The 21,515-nt window shown below is 48.2% G+C and overlaps 1 protein-coding gene across 4 annotated transcripts in view; it reads left to right on the top strand.

Annotated features, from left to right (window-relative positions):
* The first annotated feature begins 4,971 nt into the window (after positions 1-4,971).
* Atp2b4 (ATPase plasma membrane Ca2+ transporting 4) overlaps positions 4,972-21,515 on the top strand; it is a 98,669-nt gene continuing 82,125 nt past the window's right edge. For 2 of the 4 annotated variants that reach the window (XM_028764595.1, XM_028764596.1), the window contains exon 1: positions 4,972-5,080. The gene's annotated coding sequence lies outside the window, so the exon portion shown is untranslated. The remainder of the gene's footprint in view (positions 5,081-21,515) is intronic. The other 2 variants (XM_028764594.1, XM_028764593.1) reach the window with 1 other exon arrangement.

The following is a 21,515-nucleotide window of genomic DNA, read 5'->3' as shown; positions in this document are numbered from 1 at the left end:
AGATGGGGTTTCCATGGCTCTGGCTGACTTTGGTTTGTCCTGTACTGTAGGCTAGCCTTGAACTCACAATCCTCCAGCCTCTGACTTCTGAGGTCTGGGGTGAGGCCAGCCCTTACTCTACAGCTTTCTTCTCAGCCTCTCATGTGACCTTTTCTTTTCCTATAGGTAAGTGTCCTCCAGAGTCTTGTGACTTGCTGTGTTCACCGATAAATTGAACCATATTCCCCCTCCTCCATCTTACATTTAAGCATCTCAGGGAAAAGAGACAGCAAAATGGTTCAGTAGGTAAGGGCTCTTGTTGCCAAGCCTGACACCTGAATTCATCCCCAAAATCCACATGATAGTGGGAGAACACTGATTCCTATATTTTCCTTAAATCTCCACACCTGCGCTGTGGCATACGTGGGCCCACTCAGATGCACACAAGCAAGTGTAATTTTAGAAACAATTTTATAGATCTTAAGGGAGAATGTAATTGGCTAAGCTTGGATCATGGGGGGGGGGCAAGGACACTGATGAGATGACAGTTCTCACATTAACATTGAGAAGAAAGAGCATCTTGAAGCAGCCTTGGAGGCTGGAGAGATGATGCTGTGATTAAGAGCGCTTACTCTACGAACAGGAGGACCTGAGTTCTCATCCCAGCACCCATGTTGAGTATAGTCTTGCATTGGCCTGTAACCCCAGCCTACTGGAGACATAGCATCAATAGGCTTGCCAGCTGCCAACCTAGCCAAAAGATCTGAGAGCTAGGCTTAGAGAGACAACCTGTCTTGGAGGAGTTAGGCAGAGACTGAGCAAAGATGCTAGACACCCTCCTTTGGCCTATGCATGTGTCCATAGGTGTGCACCCTGGAGTACCTGTGTGCACAAGCAGCTCTTTCATTATACACACACGCAGATACACAAAGAACTGAGTAATGGATTGTAGATAGACTTTTTTAAAAAAAGAAGAACCTGTGTAGGGAGGATAGTTACCAAATATACCCAAATAGGAATGATACAGTCTGCATTCAGGGGAGCCACAGAGGAATGATGGAGAGGAGGGGGATCTTGGGTAACCCAAGACTGAGCTCTCAAGAGGCAGAGTAACATTCTGTGAAGCATCTAGGGTGAGAGCTACATTCTCTCCAGCTGAGGGATGAGGACAGCCTGACTACGAACACCAAGAGCACTGCCACACCCTTGCCCCCAGAGAGACAACTCTACTTTCCCACACGTAGTGGCTATTTTTATGGATAGATTTATTTTTACCCATTCTAGACCTCAAACCTGTAGCTGGAAGAAACCAGACACCAAGGTTTCTAGGTTTCTGGAAAACACAGCCTTCAGGGGCTGTGTCAGTTATAGAATTCAGGCTGTGGTCTCTCTCCTCTAGTAGCTCCTGGAAAAGAAGTGGGAAAGGGGTGGGATGGGGTGGGGTGGGGTGGGATGGATTGGAGATGGAGGCAGGAGGTGGAGGGAGGAGGATCCTCTTCTCTCAGCACAAGCACAGACAAGAAAGAGCACTACTTTAAGAGAAAAAGGGGACTGGAGAGATGGCTCAGTGGTTAAGCACACTGAGTGCTCTTCCAGAGGTCCTGAGTTCAATTCCAAGCAACCACATGGTGGCTAACAACCATCTGTAATGGGCTCCGGTGCCCTCTTCTTGTGTGTCTGAAGACAGCTGCAGTGTGCTCACATATATAAAAATAAATAAAAATCTAAAAAATAAGAGAGAGAGAGAGAGAGAGAGAGAGAGAGAGAGAGAGAGAGAGAGAGAGAGAGGATCTACACCTCCTGTAGACATCAGTGAACAGCCTGGGGTGGGATAGCAGAGCCTCTCTGCCTATCCACGACCCGCCCCCCCCACCCCATCACCACCACCGTGCCCACAGCCTTGCAGCCCAGGGAGCTTCAGGAGCCGATCTTGCTTTTCACATTGTAGACAGATGTGAGCAGGAAACGCCAGGGCCCCCCGCAGGCCAGGCAGCCAAAGTACTCGAGTAGCCTTTACTAGGATCACACATCTGGTCTACGCTGCTATTCCCCCAAGACAAGTTTACCAAACAGTTAGGCAATGCCTCCACTTCTGCCATGGCCGAAAGCTGGAAGAATACATTCATACATTTAAAGAGCCATTTCAGAGACCAGCTTTCTCATGATAAAGATACAACTGACACTCACTTGGGCACTAAAATGTCACACTGCTGCCATCCGGCAAGGAGCCTGACAAGCTATTAGCTCTGAGTCTGTCCGGCTGACTCCCCTCCCTTTCCTTTCCATGTCTACCCCAATGACTGATGACTGACAGGGGCTCCCAACATTGTCATTCTGGTATGGCTTGCTGCAGAGGTGCCCTCTTGTCTTCCAGTGAAATGCCTAGGGACAGGAGAGAGACCAGAGGTGTTGGGGCTGTGGGGACACATTAGCAATGTCATCTCTAGTGTCATCTAAGTGCCTCAAAGGGAAGAGCTAAAATCCCAGGAAGGGTCTCTTAGGAAGTAATCCTTGCTTTCTTTCCAAAGAGTAAATCTCTCCTTACCTTGCCACTGGGTGGGGCTTGTGACTGGGCCTGGCTAAGAAGGAAAGACACCATTGCAGGCAGGGGCTTATTCGGGATCTTGTTTCCACATTAGACAGGTGGCAGATAATCTTGGCTACAGAGAGGAACTCCTGAGTTTTGAGACAAGCTGCTCCAAATAAATTCCTTCAGTTGTGCTTGTTTAACTTCTCCCTAGCTCAGAAGTAGGATGTAGATCAGTTACTGAGAAACAGTTAGATGTGGCCACACGTGTGTATGATCCCAGCAATTAGGCAGTACAGACAGGAGGATGGAGGCCAGCCTCAGCTACATAGTGAACATAGTGAGTTTGAGGCCAGCCTGGACTACATGGGTCTCGAAACACAAAACAGACAAAATGAAGTCAATAGTATTAAGCTAAGGAAGAACAAGAAGGCCGGGCAGTGGTGGCACACGCCTTTAATCCCAGCACTCGGGAGGCAGAGGCAGGCGGATTTCTGAGTTCGAGGCCAGCCTGGTCTACAGAGTGAGTTCCAGGACAGCCAGGGCTACACAGAGAAACCCTGTCTCGAAAAACAACAACAACAACAACAAAAGGAATTTAAAAGAAAGAAAGAAAGAAAGAAGATGGAGGAGGAAGAGGAGGAAGGAGAGGAGGAGGAGGAGGAGGAGGGATGGAATAACAGGAAGTTGGGAAGGATTCCTGGTCTTATTCGTGGCTTTGTTTCCCCCGTTTCCCCCTGCACACAAGCTTCTGTGTCCTGGGGCAGGAAGGGACAAAGAAGCACAGGTGTGATGTGACATATGGAGTTGTTTTGGGGTATTTGTTTGCTTGCTTGTTGGTGACATGATCTTGTCTGTTCTGTAGTTATAGCTGGCCTGGCATCTATTGTGTAGCCCAGGCTGGCCTCAAACTCTTACCAGTCCTCCTGCCTCAGTCTTCTGACTGCTAGGAGGAGCACTCCACCGTGCCTGGCTTAGCTCGGGGGGGGTCTTTCTGAAGCTCTATGAGTAGGTTTGAAGTTGTGATAATCCTCTTCTTCACTATAGCCTGTGAGGTTATGTCAGCCTGCCTCTCATAAGCACATATATAAACAGGAGCGAGTGTGCCTGCCGGGGTAGGTGTGGGAATGTATCAGTCAGTGGAGATACGTGGTCTGAGCCAGCTGATGGTGCGTGTTTGGACTTGAAAGGCTTAAGGTTCCATGCAAAAGCTATGGGTGATACTGTTGCACAATGCTGGTGGGTGGGTGGCACGGGGGTGTGATTAACAGTTTATAGGCTATGTCTAAGTGTGCGTGGATGGCTCGGTGTATATAGTCTAGGATGGAAATGTGTGACATAGTATGCTACAGGGGGAGAAAAGCACATGGGCTCTGGAAGGGGTCTGACTTGCCCTTGGATCCTAGCTGTCATTAACCAGATGTATAACCTTGGGCAAGTCACTCAATCTTTAGTTTCCTCAACCATGAAATGAGGACAGTAACGAGTACCTTTTGAGATTGTCAGGAGGACTAGAAACAACATTGTAGATGTGAAAGTTTGGATGTGCAACCAATACACAGGCCAAGTAGCCGGTCTGTGCCCTTTGGACAAGCCTTTGGTTGGGTACACAGGAGAGAGAGAGAGAGAGAGAGAGAGAGAGAGAGAGAGAGAGAGAGAGAGAGAGAGAGAGAGAGGTGATCTGTGTGTGAAAGGGTGTGGGAGGCACCCTGAGCAATAGTCTTTGCCAGTGACCTCCCAGTTCAGACACGGTCAGTAGGGCAAGTGCCCACAGCTTCCTGAGGTTTTCTGGGTCCTGGGTCTAATTCAGTAAGAGATTGAGAAGCCTGGAGGAGCTGCAGGAAGCCGAAAGGCTTGCAGACACTTCCTGTATTTCCCTTCCACACAGCAACGGTTGAAGACCGCTGCCCACATCCACTCCCACCTCCACCCACACACACCCCTGCTCTGCTCCTGTCAACAAGTAAGAAACAGCGCAGGAGGAAAGCCAAGAAGACAGAGGATTCCCCCTAGCCTTTCCCATTCCGCCTTAAGACCCGACCAAGTAGCATCATCCTGCCGAGCCTCGTACTTGGGCCACCTTAAGAGCTGAGCAATGCTCTGGCCTCTCGCCAAGCCCCACCCCCGCTGGTTCGCGCTCCGCCCCTTTCTCCTCCCGCTCTGCTGGGGGAGAGCTGGGGAGCCCCAGTCTGGCCGGAGTTGGCTGGAGCTGTTGCCATGACAAGCATTTTCTTAAGACAGCTCTGCTGTTGAGACTGTCCTAGGCTGGGGGTGGCGTGGGGGCACGAACTTCTTGGGGGTCCATCCCTCCGAAGACAGCGAAATCAGACACCCGCCCAGCTCCCTGCACCCATTTTCTTCAGGGAAGGTCCTTCGCGTGAAGGGTTGGGGAAGAAGACCCAGCCCACCCCACCCCCCTAGCTGTAGCCGAAAGGCCAGAGCGCGAAGTCAGCATCACTAGGTGGTTTGCCACTCCGGGGAGAGTGGTGGGTGGTCACCCCACCCTATTCGGTCCATGGATACGCGGAGGGACGGTCCCGCTCGGAGACACCTGGATCTTTGCTAGAAAGAGAGGTAGGCTTGCAGAGAATGAATTGACTCGGGGTTTGCAAACTTTGTTTCTTTCTGTCCTCTCAATGGCTTCTCGAAGATCCCGAATTTCCTCATGTTAGCAAATTCTGGGAGGGGAGGGATGTCGGAATAGGAGAGAGAGGTGTGTGTGGAGGGAGAAAGAGAATGATTTCTTCAACACTATATTTCTATCCTGGGTTCTGAAAGAATCACATAATCAAACAAGTGATTTTTTTTGCATTTTCCTCTCGATCGTGGGATGGAGGGGACGTAGGGACTGACTCTTTCGCACCCAAATTAAGCTCTTGGAACAAGAAAAATTCCAGCCGACCTCCCCCCTCCCCGTTCCTGCCCTCCCCCTCCCCCTCCCCCTCTCCCTCCCCCTTGGCTTGGGAACCAGCCGCAGAATGGAAAACTGTTGCGGAAAAAAATATTTTCCGCGTCTGTTCCCTTTCTCGAAAGCCCGAAAAAGAGACGGGGGGGCGGGGAATAGATACAAATAAATCTTCAGCGGGAAGGAAGGCCTTAGGGCCAAGGAGGGGGCACACTGGGGCCATAAGGTAGAGACGGGCTAGGAGAAGTTGGAGGGTGGGAACTGGGAGTATACAAATTAAATTTCTTTGGCTTTGCATAGAAACCTCAGCAGTTTCTCTCTGCGGCTTACAAAACATCCTCAGACTTTGACGTCTATAATTAGCTGTGGAAAAAGCTGGGAGTTCCCTCGCACTGCTGTTGTTTGAGTGAGTGTAAGCGTCCAGAACCAACTGTATGAGTGTCTCTGAGGGCACCGCCCCACGCATCTCTGCGTCTATAGGGAATGCAGGAGAAGGGACTTGAAAGTTTTCAGTTTCAAGCCCCAGGCTGTGGGGCCAGCTGGCTTCGGCCTCTGGCCCTTGAGATGGTCCTTGAACAGATCGCTTGAGAGGTCACCATTGAGGCTGGGGTTGCCTCCTACCCTTTCCTCTCACTCTGTCTTGGACCCGGGGACCACTTGACATCTTTCCCTGAGATGAGTTGAGCTCTGCACTCTGGTCCACCTCAGAAAGAGTGCTCACTTGATTCTTTCCAGCTGGGTGGGAGAGATGGAAGGACCCTCACACATACACACACACACACACACACAGCCACTCCGGCACACATAAATCCTGGGAGCAGAGACAAGCACTCCCTGGTTAGAACCACCTCCTTCCTGGACACTCCTGCAGGACTCACAATCCCTTCCAGACCCCATGCCAGCATTAGGTGGGTTCCCTGTCAGATGGAGAGGCAGTCACTGTGATACCAAGAGAGGAAGCTGAGAGGGAGGGAAAACAAATCCCCATTCTGCAGGCCGTTTATCTCCTCCTCCAGTTTGGGTGTCTGGCAGAGAGTCTTCAGATCCACCTGCTCCTCCACCCACATGAGCTCCCCCTAATCCTAGCTCTCCGTCACTAGAGACCCTTTCCTGAAGCCCCCTTGCTTTGGGTCCTTCTTATCTGGAAGGGAGAAGACCAGGGTTGTTCCAGGCTATCAACATGGGAAGGGGCCTAGGGGAGAGGGGAATTTCAGAAGAGGACCCTATGTATTGGGCAGGCCAGCTAAGCTAGCTATACCTATCTGGGTTACGAGAAAAAGCCTTGCTGAGATCCTGGGAAAGACCCTAGGAGAGTTTAAAGGACAACCAGGAAAGCCGCAAGAGTAAGCCTTCTTTTGGAGTGTTTGATGATGGCTCAGACTGTGCCTCTCTGCCACTCTGCCCTACCTGTATTTTGACCCCAGGAAGAATTGCTGTCCTTATTCTATAGGAAGGGGAGGAGGGAATTGTGGGGGCAGATACTGGTAGACAAGGATAGCTGCTGCCTGAGGTGCCTGCTTAGAGCACGCTATGGCCTTGAGTCCTGCCTCTTTGGGCAGCTGTGGTGACTGCTTTTCAGCCCAGCTGTGCCCCCACCTCTCCCAGCTGTGCAACCTGAGGGCCTGGGAATACCGCAGCAGAGTCTGGGCCCCCTCCCCTCTAGCTGCCTCTGTGACCCGCCCTGTTGTCATCCTGTCAGCAGCCAGGCTCCACCCTCCTGGCTGGTTCTGCCCTCTGTCTGAGTACCCAGGAGAAAAGGCTTAGAAGGAGCAGAGGCTTCTGGCCTTCCAGTCCCTGCCTGTGCCTCATTCGCTTCCCCTTCCATTTCCCATCTCTGTGTCCCTGGATCCAAGGTCAAGTCCAAGGAGCTTAGCTTGCCTCACCCCTCACATCCCCAGCTTCTAGCACAGTGCTGAGACATTCGGAGGCACTCAGTCAACACCTGTGAGAAGAGAACAGCAGCTTAATTTCTTAAAAAATATCTGGGGCGGGGGGGGGGGGGGGATGCATCTGGAGGTCAGAGGACAACGTGTTCTCTCCTTGTACCATGTGGGTCCAGGACTCACACTCGGGTCAGAAGAGGCTTTGAGGGAGGAGACCTTATCTACAGGTCCATCTTGCTAGTCCCGAGGGGTGGAGTATTAGCACTCAAGTGTATGAGGAGGTACAGGAAGGGGCCTCTGGTTTGCCTTCTGTTCTACAGCTTCTCCTTGCTCAGGGAACCCTGTTCACCACAAAGACAGTGGGAGGGAGTGGCTGAGTCAGACTTGTCACACAGCTATGGTCTTTGATGTCAGAAGAGATTCAGAAAGAGGGTACTAAGTGAGCACCCCTCCTCCCCCAACTGGAAGAGTCAGAATCTGCCCAAGGCTTGCTGCTGGGAAGTGCGAGGTCCCTGAGCAGGGATAGCAGGGGCCCTTCCTTACATTGCATTTCTATAAGATCTGGAGAGGAAGGGGGACCGAGGCTGCCCTGCTGGCACTACCCCAGCCACACTTGTCAGCAGCTCAGACTGCCAGCTGAGACTATTAAGTTGACTCCTCTCGGGACCTGTGGTCCTTGGCTCGTTATTCAGTGTTCTGGGCCTCAGGACCCCATCAAGCCCCCATTAAGATCTACCAAACTCTGAAAGGAGATGAGGGATTTGTTTATTTGGGGTGCCTAGGATCCCAGGAAGCATACTTGATGTTACCTTACAGGTGACGGCCCCACCCTGAGCCTGCCCTTTCCTGGAAGGGTATCGGTCAGGTCATCTGTGTTTCTTCCCTGCAAGTGCCTCCCAGAGGTGCTGCCCACCCAGTCCATTGCCTGCTCCTTGCATCCCCCTTGCCAAGAGAGAAGTAGGGGTGAAGAGGATGGAGTGAGGATGGGCTGAACCTCTAGGTGCCTTCTTACTGGGATAACAGCATTTCTCCACTTTTTTCCCCTCTCGAAAATAGATGATATACTCAATGTTTTAAATTGACACAGAATGGAACTTATTTATAGATACCATGATTCGATATATGTATTTACTATATAATGTTCTATTCAAATTTACAATATTTATCATTTCCTTGCAGTTAAAAAAAATTCAGAGGTGATTTCTTGCAGGTTGTTTGAAGTGAACAGCACGCTATCATTTTCTCCAGTCATATCATTCGGATAGAACAGCAGAACGTATTTACTCCTCCCTAACTCCAGCTAGGAGGTGTCCATCATCCTGTATTCATCCCCCACCCCCACCCCCTGCAGCCTGGCAACCACCATTCCATCTCAACTCTGTAAAATCAGTTTTTCCATATTCCACATGAGGTCATCTGTATCTGTCTCACCATGCTGTGCCTGGCTGGTTTTGCTCAACACGGGGTGGGAGGTGGGGGGCTCCAGTTCCTTCTGAGTTGTTGCAAATGACAGGTTGCCATTCCTTCTTGGCTGAACACTATAGTATATAAGGGCTGCATTTTCTTTGCCAGTCCATCAGCTGATGGGCCCATGGGTTGCTTTGATCTCGTCCCTGTTTTGAATAGGGCTGCAATAGACAGAGCCAGGCAGATGTCTCTGTGTTGATTTCATTTCTATCACATACATACCTAGGAGTGGGATTGCTGGATCACATAGCACTTCCATTTTTCATTCTGTTTGTGTGGTGCTGGGAATCGGACCTAGGACCTCTTGCATGCCAAGTGAGTGCTCAACTCCAGCTCTGTTTTTACTGTCTTGAGAAACCTGCATGATGTTTTTCCATAATGACTAAATCGTTTCCCCTCTTCCGTAGGGCATACAAATGAGCATGCCCTGGGCTTAGAGTCCAGGAGAGCCCTGTGGAATGTCTTATACTGTTTCCTCTCCCAGTATCCCTTTGTCTCCTCTTTTCCTACCATGAGCTGCCCTTGTTCCACTGACTTATTTTCTTTGCACATGTACAAACAGGAATGGACCTACTTAGAGTCAGAGCCAATGGCTTCTGCTCAGAGAAGTGTCGTTGGTCAGTGTGGAGCAGGGAGAGAGGAGAACTGAGAGAAAGGGGCTGAGAGCAGGGGACCTGGGTCCCTCCCTCCCTCCCACCACCAGCTCACTCACATGCTGCCTTCTCTCAAGCTGAAGTGTCAGCCTCTGTCCTTTTCTCCTGGCTTACCAAGTTTCACACACAAATTTAGGAAAGTTTCATTCACAGTTTGGGAAAATGACCTGGAACAGCATCCATGAAGTCACCCTCTTTCTGCCTTCCTGCTATATCCCAAGGGACAGGTCCGGGACTCTGGCTGGGTTCACAGTGCTCCACTCACACTCACTGTGAGGTCTGGCTAGTTTGTAGATTCTGTGTCAGGAGTGCAAAGCAGTACAACTCTTCTAGGGGATGCTGGCAATATCCAACAGGGCTACATACACATTCACACGGGAGCCCAGGTCTTATCCCAAAGATGCGTGTCCACATCTTTGTCCACATCTAACAAAAGATGTGTGTGTAAGGTGAGTTGAGGTGCATTTGTAGTAGAAACCGTCAGAAACCATCTTTCTGCCCATTCGTAAGAACAGAACTAAAGCTGGATATGGTGGTTTACCACCTATAGTCCCAGCACTTGCAAGCTTAAGGCAGGAGGGGTGTTGTGAATTAGAGGCCAGCCTGAGGTACATAGGAAAACCTTGTCTCAAAAAAGAGAAAGGTGTTGTGTGTCTGTGTGTCTCTGTGAGCGTGTGCGTATGTGCATACATACCCAAATAATAAATCAGAAATAATAAACTGGTTTTCTATCAGAGGCAGATGAGGTGACAGGATGGGAGTGAGACTTCTCTGGTTGTGCCTTTTCAGACAGTTTTGATTAAAATACTTATATGTTTCAACAATTAAATCAGATTCTTAAAACCCTAAATCTGACTGCAACAGAAACACTGACTAATGAGTAATAATTTCATTACAAAGGATTAATTTAAGTAACAATTTTAAGGTTTTTTTGAGACAAGGTTAGGCTGACCTTAAACTTGTAGTAATCCTTCTGCCTCACCTTCCCGAATTGTAGGCATGTGCCACTACATCTGCCTAATTCAAATACTTTTCAGTCTTGCTGCTCTGACTCTGCATCTCATGATAGAATATCTAATCTAAGAATTGAGCGAAGCTTTGGACTATCCTTCATAGGTTTGATACTCTCCACAGCATCGTCGTCCTAAATAGGGACCTGTTCTGTCTGTTATAGGGCAGATGAGTATTTATGCTCAGAACTTAGATGTCTAAAAGGCAGGGTCTGAATATGGAAAGAAACAGAGAAGAACATGGATGGAGAAGGGAAGGAATCGCCGGATTCTTTGCTTCTTTGTCTACATTTAGAAGCAAAACTACATCCAGTGCCTGGATTTTTACTTACTTGTTTATTTTTATTGCATGCATGTGTGTGTACAAGATGTGTGTGGAGAGGGTGCATACTTGAGGTGGGTGGTCAGAGAACAACTTTGTAGAGTCCGAGGATGGGATTCAACAGCAAGCACCCTCACCTGCTGAGCCATTTCGTCAGCCCCTAGATTTTTATTTCTAGGTACCACTTCTCCTATTAGAAGCCAATGTCACTTGACTGTTATCAGGTCTGAGGCTGGACAAGGACAGTGAACTGTGTTGTGCCGGGAAGCTGGAGCATGCCTGTGTCAGAGAACACAGGAGCCTGCATACAGGGGCTTCCCACCCAACGGATGTGAGACTCTGAGAAACAAAGCAGAGAAGTAACCTGTGATAAAATGACGTCATGAGTCCCACCTGACAGCTGACGGAGCCGGGAAGGGTAGGAAGGGAAAACTCTTCACAGAAATGCAAGCTAACTAGACACAGAAGAAGTGACAAACGTAACTTTACATTTCTGTTTAACATGGCCTGGTGGCTGCCTAGGAGGCTGAGGCAGGAGGATCACAAGTTGAAGGCCTGCCTGGTAACATAGAAAGGCCTTGTCTCCAAATAAAAGTGTAAAAATGGTTGGAATTTAGCTAAATGGTAGAGTGCTTGCCTAGAATATACCAGGCAGGCCCTGGTCCCACCTGTGATGGCACAATTCTTTAAAAGCTTATTTAAATAAGCTTATTTATTTATTTGGCTGGGCATGGTAGCGGCCGCCTACAATCTCAATTATTTGAGACACAATAGGGTAGTGTCTTACTTAGGGTTTCTATTGCTGTGAAGATAAACCATGACCATGACAACTCTCATAGAGGAAAACATTTAATTGGGGCTGGCTTACAGTTCAGAGATTTAGTCCATTATCGTCATGACAGGAAGCATACAACATGCAGGCAGACATGGTGCTGGAGAAGGAGCTGAGAGTTCTACATCTGATCGGCAGGCAGCAGGAAGAGACAGCCACACTGGGCCTGGCTTAAGCCTCTGAGACCTCAAAGCCCACCCCCCAGTGACACACTTTTTCCAACAAGGCCACACCTTCTAATAGTGCCAGTCCCTAGTGACCAAGCATTCAAACACATGAGTCTATAGAAGGCATTTCTATTCAGACCACCACAGGTGGTAAGTTCATGGCCAGTCTGGACAGAATAGAGAGATTCCAACTCAAAATTGTCCACATTTGGTTTTTTGGGTCTTTGGTTTTTGTTGTTTGTTTGTTTGTTTTTGTTTTTTGTTTGGTTTTTTTGTTTTGTTTTGTTTTTTGAGATAAGGTCTCACTTTGTAGCCCTAGCTAGTTTGAAGCTCACTATATAGACCTCAAATTCACAGAAATCCACCTGGCTCTGCTTCCTGAGTGCTGGGATTAAAAGTATGTGTCACCATGCATGACCTTAAGTTAGATTTTTAATTGAAAAATAAGTATATATTAAATAAACAATGTGATATATTGACATATGCTATAGAATGAGTAAATTAGTATGATTAACATATCCCAGACCACATACTTATCTTTTCCATGTTGAGGTATGAGCACTTAGACTCTATCCTCTTAGCCGTTTTGAAATACACCTTATAATTAACTGTAGTCTCCACACTAGACAACAAATAACAAAGACTTACTTCTTCTAACTTTGTATCTCTTGGCCAATAGCTCCCAACCTGCCCTTTCCTTCAGAATTTTCCCCAACAGTAAGCTGATTCAGACCAGGCTCATTAATAGATGATAAAATTATTAAGCAGGGAGGGGCGTGTATGATGAGATAAAAGGTTGATCCCAGCATGCATTGCATAGTGACTCGCTTAACAGAAATTGCTTTTTCACATTTGTGAAAGTCAGAAGTCTAAGATCAGACACCAGCAAACCTGGAGTCAGACAAGGGCCGCTTCCTGATTAGGCCATTTTCTTCTCTATTCTCAGAAGAGGGGTGGGGACAGAGACTGTGGAGCTCTCCCTGTGTCTCTTAGGCAGACACTAACCCTATTCACTAGGCCCCTGCCCTCCTGATGTCTCATGCCAGCACTTTGAAAACTTCACTTCTGTAAATTTGAGGGGCGGGACACAGAAGCATTCACTCCAAAGCACAGCATATTTTCTTGCAGACTGCTCTTCACCTGAGAGGAGAAAACCTATCTTTAGCACGACCATACACATGTCATCTAGTAAGGAATCAAGCATTCTCAGTGACAGGAACCCCCTCCTGCCAGGAGGGAAAGCTCCTCCAAACCTTTCAAGAGGAATTTCTACCTCAGTCTGTGGTCTAGTCGAAACTGGTTAGCCAGATCTAGTTTCAAAGAGATGACTAAGACATCTAAAGGGGGGACATGCTAAACAGCAGCCAGGACTCAAGAAAGAGAGAAAGAGAGAGAGAGAGAGAGAGAGAGAGAGAGAGAGAGAGAGAGGAGAGGGAGAGAGAGAGAGAGAGAGAGAGAGAGAGAGAGAGAGAGAGAGAGAGAGAGAGAGAGAGAGTGTGAGAGGGGAAAATCGGAGACTGGGACTGACAAGATGGCTTAGAAGTAAAGGGTGCCTGCCACCAAATAGGTGGGAGAAGAGAACCACTTCTTGAAGTTGTCCTGACAGCCACATATGCATGCCCACACACAAAAATAAGGAAGTAAATGAGAAGAACATTGTTGCTACAAGGGAAAAGAATGAAGATAAAACCCAGCTTCCATTAAAAGAAACAAAAGAAAAGCTAGAGATGTCATTTGGCTGCAAGTACCCTTACCCATTGAGCCATCTCACTGGCCCAATGTATAAATTGTTTCTTATTAATTGTATATCTTTATTCACTTTAAGTGGATGAATGTTTTGCCTTGCATGTGCGTCTGTTCATCATGTGTGTGCCTGGTTTCTGTGGATCCAGGGTATCCAATCCCCTAAAACCAGAGTTACAGGCAGCTGTGAGCCACTGTGTAGGTGTTGGGAATAGAACTCAGGTCTTCTGCAAGAGCACCTTTGAGCCATGTCTCCAGCCCCAGTGTTTACATTTGAATTGTATGGGGGGATTGTATATTGCAAAAGCCATCCTGGGACAATTAGGAATATTTTAGTCTGGATATTAAGTGGTATGCAATCACTGTTACGTTTTTTTAGATGTAAAAGTGGCCATATGGCTTTATGCCATAGTATCCTTTTTATGCAAAAATATTTAAGGCAAAGTTGTTTTAAGTCATTTTCAAATGGCTTTCAAACATTTCAAACATTTCAGGTTTGATATATTTAACGGTCTAAGATAAATAGAAACCTGAATCCCAGAATGGGCTCCTAGATTCCTAGACTCCTTCCTCCATCTTCCCTAAGCACCTGGAGGGGTCTTCCCACACAATCACTTCTCTTAGACCCTCTCTCTCACTTCTTCAACATTTGAAGAGGTCACAGGTTGTTAAAGGAGGAATATGCCTACAGCCCCAAAGTTGTTGCTGACCTCTTCTGACCCCTTCACATCCTCTAATAAGGTGATTCTGAGGGAACCTGCTCTGCCTGCTCAGAGCCTTGGTGACTGGCCTAAGTGTAGTGATGGGAATAGGTATGACCCTTAGGGTTTAAGTGTTTGAATGCTTGACCCATAGGGAGTGGCACTGTTAGGAAGTATGGCCTTGTCGGAGTAGGTGTGGCCTGGTTGGAAGAAGTGCATCACTGTGGAGGTGGGCTTTGGGATTATATATATGCTCAAGCTCCGCCCAGTGTGGAATCAGCCTGCTGCCTGTGGATCAAGATGTAAAACTCTTGGTTCCTTCAGCACCATATCTGCTTGTGCGCCACCACACTTCCCACCATGAGAATGGACCGGATCTCCGAAACTGTAAGCCAGCCCCAGTTAAATGCTTTCCTTTATAAGAGCTTTGTAAGAGTTGCCTTGATCATGCTGCCCCTTCTGGCAATGAAACCCTAAACACTAAGCAAGACCCCTTGCTGATGTCCCCTTGCTGGGGACAGTATACCTGGTTGCAGTGGCAATGGCCTAAATCACAGTGTGGCCACCCCCACCTCTCTAGCCTGGTCCTGGCTCTGGAGAGATGCAGTTTCTGGGGCTGTTCATCTTTCTTTCACTGGAAACCTCAGGTTAGGCCCAGTGTGACTCAGGGCTCTCTTCTCCCAGTGTATGATCCTACCATCAACTCCTCTTCTGTCTTTTCAGGAGCCTGAGGGAGAAGGAGCCAGGAAGCTGAAAATGGGCAGACAGAGAGGGGTTTGTTTTAGGAGCCATTGAGCCTTCGGGGGAACTCAGAATTAACAGAGGCCTGGTGATCTCATGCTGTCTGTATGACCTTGACTGAGGCAGCTATCTCCCTGAGCCTTCATCCCCTTCACTGGACCATGAAACTAAGTGTAGACTTTCAGAATCTAGATGCTACAGCCTGCAGCTAAATCCCATCGTCTACTTAAGATGACAGGAAGAAGGGAAACCAGGCAGGCTCTGCCTTCTCACAACCACCCTTAGAGTTAAAAGTAAAGACAGGTTTTAGGTTCCCCAGCTCCAGAACTTCAGTTAGCAAGTAATTAGTATTAATACTTCCCAATGGCTTGGCCACTGTTCTGTTGCTGTGAAGAGACACCATGACCAAGGAAACACTTACAAGAGAAAGCGTCTCATTGGGAGCTTGCTTACAGTTTCATAGGCTTAGTCTGTTATCCTCATGCCAGGGAGCATGGCGACATACACGGTGCCAGTCAGTAACTGAGAGCTACATCCTGTCCTCAGGTAAAGAAAGACAGAGAAATAGGCCTGTTGTGGGCTTTTGAAACCTCAAGGCCCACCTCTAGTGACACAAATCTTCCAACTAGGTGACACTTTTAATTCTTCTAAGCCTATCCAAAAGTTCCACTCCCCAGTGACTAAGCATTCACTTATATAAGCCTGTGGGGGTCATTCTCATTCGAAGCACCACACCCAGCCATGACTGTGCTGTGTCAAGAGCTATCCACGCTGATCAGAGGTAGAGAAATTCAAGTCTTCAGGGACGTACTGTCTTCTAGGGGCCACACATCCCAAGAGACCTATTAGATTGAACCATAGGAAATTACCAATATGCAACCACTTTGACCCACACAAGGTAGTGTCCTATGGTTCATCCTAAATATTAGTATTGAATGTTGGATATCAGGGGTTGTATAGTTAGGGCTGTGGGCTAGTGGGGTTAGCAAAAGTTGGGTAAGCTGCCACTCACTAGGCCAACCTGCCTTCTCTTCTCAGTACAAATTTTTGGCCCTGGAGGTGGTACATGTGTTGGCCAAGTCTTTGTCCAAACTTCTGTTGAAATTCTTACATTAACCTTCCTGGAGCTGGCCAAAACAGCTGCCCATGAAGAAGAAAAATTGTCATCCATCTTTGCAAGACTGTCTCTGTGTCCCTAGTAGCCAGCTTGACAGTCGAGGGTAGAAGGAACCTCAAGAAAATAGAAGCTACTCTTCACTCTCACCTATGGCAGAGGGGAGGGCACGCTTACAGGACCCTGGCTAGGCTGGGACTTACTTTGTAGCCCAGATTAGCTAAGAACTCACAGCTGTCCTCCTGCCTCTGTCTCCCACATGCTAGGATGAAAGGTGTTTGCCACCAAGCCTGAATATTTATTTTGTGATACCAAAGATAGAAGGTAGAGCCTCAGCAAGCATGCTACCACCAGAGCTACACGTCCCCCGCCCTTCTTTTACTTTGAGACAGGGTCTCACTAACTTGACCAAAATGTCCTGGAGCCTGTGCTGGCTTTGGACTTTCGGTCCTGCTGTCTAAGCCTAGAAAGTAGCTGGGATCACAGGCCTGTACTACCAGACCTGTCTCAACTGAAAATAATTCTTGCGGGAGGCAGTTGCCAGACAGGATCTGAGGGGGTAGAGAGGACTGTGTAGGAGTTGGGCAGAGGGGGGCAGGGCAGAGCTGGAGGAAGGTCTGTGTGGCTGAGTCCTGACTGCAGATACCGAGAGCCAGGGAGTCAGATGTTTCCGCAGGTGAGGGAGGCTGTCTGTGCCCACCCGCTGGCACCCCTCCAGCCTTGTCTGAGCCAGCACCAGTGTCACAGGCAGGATGGCATCTGGCCTCAGCAGCAGCAGCTGTCTACCTGCTCCCCTGGTGCTGGGGACCATTAGGATGATTTTGATGTGTCCTCCCTGCTGTCTGCACTACAGCCTTCTTTGTGGGGAGCACTCGTAGGACATCTGTGAGGAAGCTAGGACAGACACAGCTGACATCCACTCTTCCATGACCTTGTACAAGGAGGTGGGTCACTGGTCTGGGGCTGGGAAGCAGCTTGGTTTGTTGAGCCAGAGGCTGTGAGGTGGATGAAGTTAAGGAAATAGTCAATTTTCCCTCTTTATCGAAGGAGAAATCACAACACAGAGACTTAGCCAAGGATACCTGAACCAAAATGTGGTTCTTTCCCTTCCAAGTCTGTCGATGGGTGCTCAACACCCCTGTAGTCTCATCACTGGATGACATTGCTTATCACTGAACCTCCCTGGTCCCAGGGTCTCTCCTTATATAACAGAGAGCCATTCCAGTAAGCTAGAGGATGATGTGCCTCAATTCCAGGCCATGTGTTAGGAGCACTTTGGACAAAAGATGTTAACAACCATGGAGCCACTGTGCTATTGATAGTCAGGGTCATTAGCACTAGAGAAAATGCAGAGCCGTGCTCTTGGGAGTACCACCCTCATCCACATAGCTGCTAATGGAGCCAGGCTTTCTTCTTCACAGCTCTGCATGTAGTGGGGCCTTGAGCAGGATGATCTTAAGAGGAAACTGACGTCACAGCATGGGATGGGCAGAGCCTTCCTTCTCCAGCCTGGATTTTCCTGGGTCTGCCTTTTCTTTGGCACAGGCTCCCCGAAAGGTTAAAGGAAGTGCAGAACACAAGCTATGGGATCTCTTCTTCTTCCAGGGCAGCTGACCAAGCCATATAAGCCTCTAACCCCCTGACTTTGGGGGCCACCATAACATGACAGTGAATGCTGGTTTTGTAGATGGAACTAATCTGCTTTCCTGTGTTTTCATTAATTGAACAAACAGGAAGTGAGTGTAAGCCATATACTGGTTACTATGTTGGGGGTAGGAAAGTGGTATCTAGGATACAGGAAGAGCCCAGGATGGCTGACCTGAAGCTCAGAGAGGCTTTCTAATTTTTACCATGTCTGTGTGCACCCAGAGCCCACTGCTTAGATGGAGCCAAAGATACTGTGTCACTGGGACACCCAGACAGGATTCAAATGGTACCCAGGAATAAAACAATACACTTACAGGAAACCCTGTTTCTTTTCTAGTTTTCCCCATGCACTTCGCCCTCCACCCTCCTTCTAGAGGGAGCAGACTCAGTTTCAGATGGTGCATGCTGTACACACGTTTACTGGGCCTCTAGAAAACATATATGCCACCACCCCTCATGTTTCCTGTAGTGTTGTGACAGCTGTATTAGGTATGTCAAGGAACGCTGTGCACATGTGAGTGTTCTGGATGTCTGTGAGTCTTTCTGTATGTGCTCCTCCATGCTCCATGTGCTCCTCTGTGTTCCATGTTCCCCTCTCTCCTTTTTACTCCCTTCTCTCCGCTGCTCAGCTCTCTGCCCTTCCCCCCACACCCCCCAAGCACCCTTCTTGTGACACTGTCATCATGCCTTCTCCCCTTGCCTAGACAAAACCTATGGCAACATCTGTTGCATCTTAAATAATACCAATAATACAATAATCCAAGCTAATTTATTAACCATGTGTTCAGTATCTAACTCAGAGAGTCTCCTTCAATATTCTCCATCTTGGACAGCAATCAAGGTTAGGAGTCTTCACTTTACAGATTAATGAAGACATTTCCAAAACAAAAGGCTGAGAAGCAACTTTCGTCTAACGTATTTAAGGGCTTCCTCTTTCTATTGCTGAGTGACTGACTAGTTGATGGGGGCATAGAGAGGCTCCACAGCATCTATTGAATGTCGACTAAGCGCCAGCTGCTTTCAAATTATGTCACAACAACCACCTTCTGAGATAGGCATAGGATCTGACTTCCAGCATCTGGTTGTGGGAACAGAAGCTCATTCAAAAGAGCAGGAGGAAAAAGAATAGATGGGGCCTTAGTAAAGGATTTTGGGAAAAGGTTGCAGAACCTGGATGTGAGAAGGTAGCCCTGGTGGGGCTGGACCTTCTCCCTAGGCCCTGGAGAACTCCTTTCACAGCAGGTTCCCCCCTCCTTTATGCACATGCACAAAGCTAAGCAGCAGGCTCACCACAGATCTCTAAATAAATTAGCTCAGGATCTCAGTCCAAATGCCAAAAGATGCTGGTCCAGCTGAGCTCTGATGTCTTCCCATTATTTGTGGCCTTCTAGGGGGAGGGGGAGGGGATGGAGCCCAGTCAGGCATGGCTACCCAGTCCTGTCTTACCTAGCAGCCATCTGGCTGGTTAACAGTGGGGTTGATCTTTGGCCTAGACCTGTCTAACATATAAACCTGTGCCCTTTCTACTCAGGGCTACTACTGAAGAAAGGTACTTGAGTCTGATTCTCCTGGAGTGTTTGTTTTGTTTTGTTTTTCCCCACCCTGACACTGGACATTGAACCCAGGGCCTTCCCCACACTAGAGAAGTGCTTCATCTCCCTAAGATGCATCCTCAGTCCTGACTCTCCTGGGGTGTGTGTTCCATTAGGACCAAGATCTTAGACATTTTTGTTCAGCGATGTCTTCTGTAGCAGTGCTCAATAAAAGACTTCTACAGGGCTGCAGTTTAGCTCTGTGATAGGACACTGGCCTAGCTCTTGTGAAAGCCTGTGTTTTATCTGTCTACAACATAACAAAAAACGGAGTGAAACATACAGATGTGGGGGAGGGAAACCTGTAGCTTTCTCTTGGGAAACTTTTGACCTCTGAATTCCCCAAGACCCGAACGAAGGAAGTGGGTTATTTTTTAAGCTTTGGAGAATGGCCCCTGAAATAAGTGGAGGAGTCCTGTAGGGTGCTTCTGGCCCCAACTTTTATGGGGAAACGTTAGGAATCATATCTTAATGTGGAAAAGGCTAGAGGAGACTGTGCCTTAGGTTTCTGTTTCCTGTTTTATGCATCTGACCTGTGCCGTTACCCATAGGAGGAAAACAAGTGACCAGAGATTTCCTCTAACACTGAAAAAGCCATTTACTGGGACTAGGAAATAGGATACAGAGGTCCTGTGTGGAGAGGGAAAGAATGCTGATTTCCACTGGGTTGCCAGCCCAAAGGCCAGAGTTGACCAAGTCTTTTAGTCTCTCTTTTTTTTTTTTTTTTTTGGTTTTTTCGAGACAGGGTTTCTCTGTGTAGCCCTGGCTGTCCTGGAACTCACTCTGTAGACCAGGCTGGCCTCGAACTCAGAAATCCGCCTGCCTCTGCCTCCCGAGTGCTGGGATTAAAGGCGTGCGCCACCACCGCCCGGCCGTCTTTTAGTCTCTTTAATGCCTCTCTCTACAGCGGTTTCCTGTATCCCCGATCACCCAGGCTGTCTTGATCCTAGCAGACGTCTACACCAGAACACAGACCTAGAGAATCAGGTGGAACAGGGCTCACATTTGTCTGGCCAGTTCTGTGACCAGGTGCCAACTAATGACTGGCCAATAACAGGTGTACAACAAATTTTACTTCTCCTTCTATCCCAGTGGTTCTCAGCCTTCCTAACCCTCCCACCCTTCAGTACAGTTCCTCGTGCTGTGGTGACCCCCGACCATAATTCACTTCTTCATTGCTACGTCATAACTGTAATTTTGCTATGAGTACTAATGTAAATATCTGATCTGCAGGATATCTGACATGTGACCCCTGTGTAAGGTTGAGTACCACTGTTCTGTCCCTTTACTTCTCCCTTCATCTATCCAGGCATCTGTCATAGTCTGTGATTTCCTGATAGCTATCCCCCACTTACAGCTCTCCAGCAAAGCACTTCTAGGAGTGGCCTAGGAGCTCTGACGTTTGCATGGCATGGGCTCTTGTCTTGGTGCCAACACTAGGATTTTCTTGATGGTTAAAGCAACTGGAATTCTGCCAAGATAAGGCCGAGCTGAGGGTGTGGTAGTTCAGCCTCTTCAATGTTCGTTCTTGTCCTGAATTCCTCTTGCCATAAGAGACAACACTGGAAAAGCTCTCATCAGTAGAGGGAGTCAGACTGGGTGTGATGTTCCTTTTAGAAACCGTGAGGACCCAAGGGAATCTTCACTATTTGGTCACCCAGGTCAGCTGCCAGCTGCTACTGGAATCAAGCAGACCACTGGATATGCAGCCGGGAGAGTCTAGGGTGGAATCTGCCTTGCTTTCCCTAGGATATACTCTCAAGAGATCTCAGCTGGAACAGAGCAGCCGCTGGGTCAAGGTAATGCATGAGTCACTTTTGCCATCCTTGCCCTGGAAGGGGCTTGGCATTAAGCACGTCTTGCTCTCACTTCCTGTGGGCAGCTCCAGGGCTCTGGGCACTGAGTGGAGGAGAATCTACAGTCCATGAGGATAGATAGTCCATGAACACATCTGGTGCTGGAGATGCGTTCAGAAGAAGTGACTGATGGATGCAGATGTGGATATTAGCATATAGTTCACTGTAGCTGCAGGGGTGCCGCGTTCTCAGCAAGCCCAGGAGCCAGCCTGTGGGCTACTTAAAGGGGGGGAGCGCTGATTTAGTCATCTCTGTAGCCGGGATTAAATATAGCATAGACATTGCCTCATAATCAGTGAAAGATGCATGGATGGATGAATTGATGAATTAACAAAAAAAAAATCTTTCTTTAAAATTGAGTCAAGACCTTAGTAAA

The sequence above is a fragment of the Grammomys surdaster genome, unplaced genomic scaffold, assembly GCF_004785775.1.
Source record: "Grammomys surdaster isolate TR1022 unplaced genomic scaffold, NIH_TR_1.0 145, whole genome shotgun sequence".
NCBI classification, from domain to species: Eukaryota; Metazoa; Chordata; class Mammalia; order Rodentia; family Muridae; genus Grammomys; species Grammomys surdaster.
Note: the sequence above shows the minus strand (reverse complement) of the source record. Positions and strands in the feature narration are given on the sequence as shown.